The sequence below is a fragment of the Acinonyx jubatus genome, chromosome A1 (genome assembly GCF_027475565.1).
Source record: "Acinonyx jubatus isolate Ajub_Pintada_27869175 chromosome A1, VMU_Ajub_asm_v1.0, whole genome shotgun sequence".
Lineage (NCBI taxonomy): Eukaryota > Metazoa > Chordata > Mammalia > Carnivora > Felidae > Acinonyx > Acinonyx jubatus.
In genome coordinates this window covers 163,012,686-163,021,541 of record NC_069380.1, presented here as the reverse complement: position 1 = coordinate 163,021,541, position 8,856 = coordinate 163,012,686, and the positions used below count along the sequence as shown (strand labels likewise).

Below are 8,856 nucleotides of genomic sequence, written 5' to 3'. Positions count from 1 at the left end.
CAACCAACATAGGAGATAGCCCTGTATTGCCAGGTTCTGGTGTAAAGGAGACAGTGTGCTACAAGACACTACAGGACCTCTTCTTCATAAGGCCACTACTTTCAAGATAGGAGATGTAAATTACTTTTCTAATACATAGAAAACAAACACAGAGTTAGACAAAATAAGAAGCTAGGCGAATATGTCCCAAATGAATGATCAGAACAAAAACACAGCAAAAGAGCTAAATGAAATGGAGATAAACAGTATGCCTGATAGAGGATTCAAAGTAATCATCATAAAAATACTTAATGAACTTGATAAAAGAAAGGAGGATTCCAGTTAGACGTTCAACAAAGAGATAGAGAACATAAAAAAGAACAAATCAGGGGCATCTGGGAGTCAGTCAGTTGGGCGTCCAACTTCAGCTTGAGTCATGATCTCATGACCTGAGCTCAAAGGTTTGAGCCCTGCATCAGGCTCTGTGCTGACAGCTCAGAGTCTGGATCCTGCTTATGATTCTATGTCTTCCTCTCTCTCTGCCCCTCTCCTGCTTGTGCTCTGTCTCAAAAATAAATAAGTACTAAAAAAAAGAACAAATCAGATATGAAGAACTCAATAACTGAAATTAAAAATATACTAGAGGGAATCAATGGTAGATTTGAGGAAGTAGAAAGATTAGCAAACTGGAAGACAGAATGACCAAGCTGACCAGCAAAAAGAAAAAAGAGTAACAAAAAATGAAAATAGGTTAAGGGAGCTCAGCAACACCATCAAGTGTAGTAACATTCATATTATAGGCATCCCAAAAAATGAAGAAAGAGAAAAGAAGGCAGAAATCTTATTTGAAGAATAGCTAAAAACTTCCCTAATCTAGGGGAAAAAACAGACATCCAGATCCAGGAGACATTAAGAGCCACCCCCCGCCACCCCCTGCAGCCCAAATAAACCCAAAGAGGTCCACACCAAGATACATAATGATTAAAATGACAAAAAAATAGAGATAAAGGGAAAATTTTAAAAAGCAACAAGAAAAAAAAAGACAGTTACATACAAGGGAAACTCCATAAGGCTACAGCTAATTTTTCAGCAGAAACTTTTCAGGCCAGAATGTAGAGACATGATATATTCAAAGCGCTGAAAGGGAAAAAGCTACAGTTAGAAATACTCTACCCAACAAGACTATTATTCACCTTAGAAGAAGAGATAGTTTTCCAGACAAACACAAGTTGTAGGAGTTCATCACCACAAAACCAGACTTACAAGAAATGTTAAAGGGAATACTTTGAGGGGAAAGGAAAGCCCGTAGTCAGGAGAAAGAAAATTATGAAAGGAAAATATTTATAGGTAAATATAAAGATAATAAAAACACTAGATTAATCATTTATAAAACCAGTATAGAGGTTAAGGCACAAAAGCAGTAAAATCAACTATATGTATAAAAGTCAAGGCATTCAAAAAAGGATGTAAAGTATAGTATCATATACATAAAGAAGGGAGGGGTGATAAATTAGTGCTTTTAGAATGGATACAAACTTAAGTGACCATCAACTTAATACAGACTGCTATTTGAATATGATGTTATATATGCGCCTAATGGTAACCACAAAAAATCTCTTCCACACCAACTTGGAATCATAAATTAAATTGAAACTGTTGTATTTTCTTTAAAGAAATAAATGTAGAAATTTCTATTCAAGATCTGAATGAATAAGGTCATTATAAATCAATCACAGCTCTTCACAAGAATTTTGTAATGCACTCCATAATGGATTACCTAGGAAAACATATTTAACAATAATTATATGAAACCAATCCATTTACTTAAATGTGGAAGAATTTTAAACTGGATTTCATTTTTTTAAGTCCAGAGATAGCTATATATTCATTTAAATTAGGTACCTAAAGATTTATGTCCCTATGTTAAACAAACTCCAAAGTAACAAACCAAAAAAATTAGTAACATAAAAAAATTCATGCATTCACTTATCAGTAAATTTATTAAGCACTTAGTAAAACTTTGCTTTTAAGAGTTTATATTTTGCTAAAGGAAACAGTCATATTGTCCAATTATAACATCATACGATTTATACTGTAAAGCAGATGAGGTCTGTAAGTATAAAAACAATAGATATTTATCATAGGAGTTTTTTGATTAAAAAAACTTTTTACATACACTTTTGGCTGAAAAAATAATATAAGACTCCTGCCAAAGAATGAAATGTATTTTATTTCTTATTAGAAAAAAAGAAAAATTATATATAATTTAAAAAATACAGAATGCATATTAACTTATATTAAGTTATATTAATTATAATTTGTATTTAAATAATTGATACATTTAGTTGAAAAAATTGATACAGCTAAAATTTAGTTAATAGCATTTATTTTGAAAATATGGTACCATTAAATCACTTATAGTAATTCTAACAAGAATAATACATTCCTAGTGCAAAATTACTAATATTTTTTTTAATGTTGATTTATTTATTTCGAGGGAGACAGTGCAAGTGGGGGAGGAGAAGAGAGAGAGGGAAGAGAGAGAATCCAAGCAGGCTCTGCACCATCAGCATACAGTCCAATGTGGAACTCAAACCCACAAGCTGCAAGATTGTGACCTGAGCCAAACTTAAGAGTCAGACGCTTAAATGACTGAGCCACACAGGCACCCCAGTGCAAAATTACTATTCTAAGAATTTAAGTTTCAAAATGCAATACAGGTTGCCACATAACTATTTAGGCTGGTTTTGCAGCAGCAGGTGGAGATTTTAAAAGGAATGATGCCCAGTTGACTCTTCAAAGAATTATCAGAATTTCATATCCTAAAACACAATAGTTCTGAAATGTTTTTAGTTGTAGAATATGTTTTGAATAATCTCCAGTCATCTATTTTCCTGAATACTTATCAATTTGTTGTTCATTCTGTGAACATTAGTGACTCTCAAATGAACATACGTGGGATATTCAATGTCATTCATTTCAACTCTACTTGTTTCTTTTCCTGGGGCTAAATTTGCATAAAGAGCTCAAAGGATTGTCCATTAGAAATATATGCTTTATGGAAAAAAGTATGTTTTACAGTCAAAAAATGAAAATACCCACAAAAAACAAATTTTAAATGTATATAATGGATTTTTTGGTGTTGGTACTCAAAAGCAGGTCATATAATACTGATGATATTGCAATTTGAAGGATGTCTCAAATTATTTACATAAATTTCTATCTAAATAGAAGTATCAGGCCACAGTCCTCAAAATCAATTACGACATAAAAAGTACCCTTGAAATATGTAAATAAAGAGGTTCCACTTTCTAAAAGGACAAGGAAGGTAAAATTCAAAGAAAAAGCATCTACCTATTTCAGACACATGTGCTAGCTAGAGTAGTCTCAAGAAAAGAGACAATAATGAGATGGAAATGAAGGTTCTACAGGCAGCAAAATTAACACAGCTTGGAAATTAAAGATAACATAGTTGAAAATTTCAGACTTGGCATTCTGTCAATATTGAGCTTAATAGCATTATAAACACACTCATATGCCATACGTGTTAAGTGCTTTTAAAAATTAAAGTTTATTCAAAGTCTTTCAAGGTTAAACAAAAATCTTTCATTATCAGTGAAAAGATCCCTAAGATAAATACCAATGGCTCAAATCCAATCAAGATGAAAAAGAGAAATTAAATAGTTATAGAGAAATCAGAGTCTGAAGAAAAACTCCGAAAACTTAGCTGATGCTCTTAGTCAGTAGCATTCATTTAGGCCTCTGACACCACAGGTCTGGATTCTTTCATTAGTTTTCTAAAAGAGCTCTCAGGCTCTTTTCTCTTGACTCTTTTCTGTGACTCTTTTCTTTCTCTGACTCTAATTTATCTTCCACACTATCTCTGGATTAATCTCCCTTCGGTCCTTTCATTATGTTAGTGTTCAAAAGCTCTACAACAACTCCCAATTCCTTCCTAAACAGATTTAACGGCTCCTGTTTTTTTTTTTTTTCTCCATATTCCCTGCAATTTTTCTGCCTCTCACTTAGACAAGCCTATTTTCCACTAACCCCAACCACAGAACTTTCTCTAGAGTTGGTATCATCATTTATTTGCACCATGCATTGAACTATCATCCAAGCATTGCTCAACTTGCTTCCTTCCTGAAATACCATCCTCTTTCTTCACCAGCTGAAACCCTTTCTACCCCTTCCTTAAGCTTCAGCTTAGGTCCTGATTTATCGACACTTTGCATGTTTATTATTTACTTTGCCCTCTACTGATTAATCCCAACTCTAAATTCTTATAGAGGTATTGTTTGTTGTATGAAAATTACAATGGGGGTGTCTATTATTTTGTGTATTTCATTAACTTTCAGAGGCATGCAATCTTAAGACATCCATAAGATAGTAAGCTATTTGAAGGCTTGGATCACATCTTAAATTTTTATATTATAGTATGGATGCTGAATGGATAGAAAGGAATTCTGCCTCATTTCATTAAAAAAAGAGTCGGGGCGCCTGAGTGGCTCAGTTGGTTAAGTGTCCGACTTCGCTCAGGTCATGATCTCACAGTTTGTGAGTTCGAGCCCTGCATTGGGCTCTGTGCTGACAGCTTGGAGCCCGGAGCCTACTTTGGATTCTGTGCCTCCCTCTCTCTCTGCCCCTCCCCCTCTCACACTCTGTCTCTCTCAAACATAAATAAACATTAAAAAAAATTAAAAAAAGATTCAAGGAGTCATATTAAAAAACGCATTGTAGGCCTTAAACTTATGAGTAAAGAAACTTATGATTCGGGGTGATGCCCAAATCCTCACTGCTAATGTAAGATGAATTTTTGAGCTGGTAGAGGTTTTCCCTAAGGCGACCCACCTACATTGCGGGATGCCTGGGAATCGCAATCTGCCCATCCCCCTATAACGCTGAAAGAGCAGACTGGCCTGGAGGTAATAAACAAGATTGAGCAGGTGCTTGTTTCCTATAAGTAGTAAATTGGATTAGCCCCAAGGGTTAAAAAAAATACATATTATATAAAAATGGATGCAGGGAAGAGGGAGATACAGGCTTCCAGTTCTAGAATTAGTATGTCAGGGGAATAAAAGGCACAGCATAAGGAATATAGTCAATGACATTATAATAGTAATATAATGGGACAGATGATAGGTATACTTGGGATTAACATAAGATATAAACTTGTCAAATCACTAAGTTGTACACCTGAAACTAATGTAACATTGTGTCAACTATACTCAAATTTTTAAAAATTTGGGTGGCTGGGTGCAATCGGTTAAGCGTGGAGCTTTTGATTTTGACTCAGGTCATGATCTCACAGTTTCGTGAGTTTGAGCCCCACATCATGCTCTGCACACTGACTGGGGGAGCCTGCTTGGGATTCTCTCTTTCTCTCTGCCTCTTTCTCTGTGCCTCGTTCTCTCCTTTTTTTTCTCTCTCTCTCAAAATAAACTTTAAAAAAATAAAAAAATAAAAACCCTATGTATAAGTACAATGAAAAACAAAATAAAAATAAGTGAAGGGATTGAGTATAAAGGCAGCATATTAATTTCCTAGGGCTACGATAACAAAGTACCACAAAGTGGGTAGCTTAAAACAACAGAAATTTATGCTTTCATAGTTTTGAAGTCAAGATATCAACAGGAGCATGCTCCCTCTAAGTATAAAATCCCTCTGTGCTTCTTCCTAGTTCCTGGTGGAAGCTATCAATTTTGGGCATTCCTCAGCTTATAGCTGCATCATGCCAATCTCTGCCTCCGTTGTACATGGCACACTCCCTATGTATCTGCATCTACACTTTGTCTTCCCTCTTTTCAAAAAAGCACTAGTCATATTGGATTATGGGCCCACTCTACTTTAGTACGACTTCATCTTAACTAATTACACATGCAACAACCCTTTATCCAGATAAGGTCACATTCTGAGGTACTGCTGTTTAGAGCTTGAACATATGTTTTTGGAGGACACAAATTGACCCATATGAGGCAGTTAAAACTACGATTCAAATTAACTTTGAATTTAATGCATAGAATATATGCTGAGAAGTTCAGCCTGCTTGCAAGAAATAGGCAACATATTTACCTCTAAAAATAATGAGAAAACATGATCAATCACTTCATCCAGAATTTGTAAGAGTTAAGCCAACAAATTATAAAGGAAAACACAGAAATTGTGCATTGATCCTGAAGGAAATTTATCCTAAGAGAGTTGATGAAATAGAATAGTGGGTGATTTAGAAAACAATACTACCAATAAAACTATACATGATATACATGATTTTTTTATAAGAGCTTAATTAGATTTGCTTTTTCAAATTTATACAGTTCAGTAAAATTAATCATGGGAAGAATGGGAGTAATACTTTTGGGTAATATGACAGCATCAATGTATGTAATTTCTGATGCTATACTTTAATCAAGGAATATTCCTTGATTCTAGAATATCTATTATAAATTAGAATATCAAATTTCATGTATATCAGGTCAAAAATATTTTTGTAAATTTTAAAACTTTCCTTAATTTTAACCTTGAAGTTTTTGAGTATTTGATCTGAGATACTTCTTTTGTTATGTTATTCTTAGAAGATATCACATATTGTGTGTGAATTCTAGGAATTTCCTCTGTAATCTAAATTTGCATATCCAACTTCTTACTTGAAAACACCACTGAGATAGGTCACCAAAGCCTAATGTTGAATATGTCCCTAAGGATATATGCCAATATTCTTATTTCCCACAGTACAGATAAGTTATTTTTTGTTCTCCCATACATTTCCTGAACTTTCCTTGACCTGCTCCATAAGGGATGAGGGACAAGAGGGTAGCTATCCAGAAAACTATATTTGCCAATCTACTGTATTAATGAGACTTAGTTTAGGTATATTTCTATTTTTTTCCTGACTTCTACTTTTTATTAACATCTTAGCTATGAGTTATAGACTTTTCCTATTAAAGTCATACAGTGTTTTCTCCTTGTAGCTGTTTTGAATATTACCATTTGGTCTTTAGTTTTTAACAATTTGATTATAATCCACCTAGGTATGTTTCTCCCTGTATTTATCCCACTTCAATTCACTGGCAATATCTTCCAAATGCTATGGGAAATTATCAGCCATTATTTTTTCAAGTATAGATTCTATCCCAACTCTCTGTCTTCTCCCGCTGGGACTTTTTTTTGACAAATTTCCACACGTACTTTATGCTTTGTTTTATTTTGTTATGTTTGCCTTCTTTGTTTTTCTTTATTTCAGTTTACATATCATTTCTAATAATGTATTTCTGAGTTCAATATATAGCCTATCCTGTGTTGGTCTGCTTTTAATCACCTCCATGAGATCCAGTGATTTTTCTTTATATAAATACATAAATATTTTACCAATATTTTCCATCCCTTTATTCACATTATTTTTCTTTTTCTGTCTTTTCTATAACATAGGTATCGAGAGTATGTTAAAGTCCTTACTAATTGCAATATATGTATCATCTCTGGGCCTGCTCTTACAATAGACTATTGTATTTCTTTACTGTTTATTACTTGTTGCTGGTTATTCATATGATTAGTAATTTTATATCTCATATATTGAAGGTGATACACTGTAAAGATGTGGATTATCTTGACTTCTAATTCCCCTAAGCATATCTTTTACTCTTAGAGCATGTATCTTAATTCTAGGATGTGGTCCATATTTCTAGACCAGGGCCTTTCTGGTTTCTTAACTCAAAGTCCTGGCCGCTCACCATGGTATTTCTAACTGAGTTTGGCCACAGATAGTTTTATTGATCTAAGTATCTACTCAAATCTCTCCTGATTCCTTGTGGCTATTCTCTGCTACACATCCTGGAGTTTTACTCCTTGAGTGCATAGCTAAACACTAAACCAAAGACACAAATAATTTTATATACTTTCTCGTGGCCCATTCTCTGCCATGCCTTTCTCTTTAAATCTTTGCTCCTGAAACCCACGCCACCACAGCAGCAATGAACTATAATTTTGTTTTTACCACACAGTGATACCACTACCTCCTTTTTGAATTCAACTTACCTGCACTGTGATTTGGGAAGTTCTATCTAGTGCAATATGACAAAAAAAGAAAATAAAAGGCATATAGATTGGGACAGAAGAAATAAACTTCGTTTACAGATGTTGTGGTTATTTGTTTAGAAAATCTGAAAGAATCAACAAAAATTCCTGAAACTAATTAAGTGATTATAGCAAAGTTATAGGATACAAGTTTAATATACAAAAGTCAATCCATATCTTCTGCTTAATATTTCTATGAACCTAAATTGCTCTTAAGAGTAAAGATCATTTAAAATAAATATGCTGTTACTGGAATAGCAAAGTATTTAAGTCTTCTTGAACCTCCTAACAAAACAGACATAACAATAAATGCAGTAAAGTACTAAATATGTAAATTAATAGAACAGTGAAAGCATTTTATCCCTAAGAAGTGAAGTGGTATCCTCACAAACCACAAAATTCCACTGAGCTGTGCCTAACTACAACATGTATATAATTAACTGTGTGAGAGGAAGGAGAAAGACAAAGATATATAATAGCCCTGATGCTAGTAAACTACCAACAACAATTCATTCAGAAAGCAAGAGAAGACTCTGGAAGAGAAGTCAGGTGAAGGTATCTGAGAAAAACATCAGGAGAGGAGACTTTCTGTTTCCACTGTAAGGATGAGTTTAGGAGACTTCAGGAATGTTAGACTATGCTGAGGATATAGAGGTGTCATGAATGCTTGAAACCAACCAACTGAAGAAGTTTCCTTCAAAGACAAAACCTATGCAAAAGAGAAACTGATGGGAATAAAACACACGTTAAGCAGGAGAAAGATACTATGGGACAAAAAGAAAAAGAGTTGAGGCACTCAGTGTGGAA

At 34.0% G+C, this 8,856-nt stretch overlaps 1 non-coding gene across 1 annotated transcript; it reads left to right on the top strand.

Annotated features, from left to right (window-relative positions):
- The first annotated feature begins 4,717 nt into the window (after positions 1-4,717).
- On the top strand, positions 4,718-4,867 carry LOC113594940 (U12 minor spliceosomal RNA). The gene has a single exon (XR_003415424.1). It is a non-coding gene; the product is annotated as a U12 minor spliceosomal RNA (small nuclear RNA).
- Positions 4,868-8,856: the final 3,989 nt, after the last annotated feature.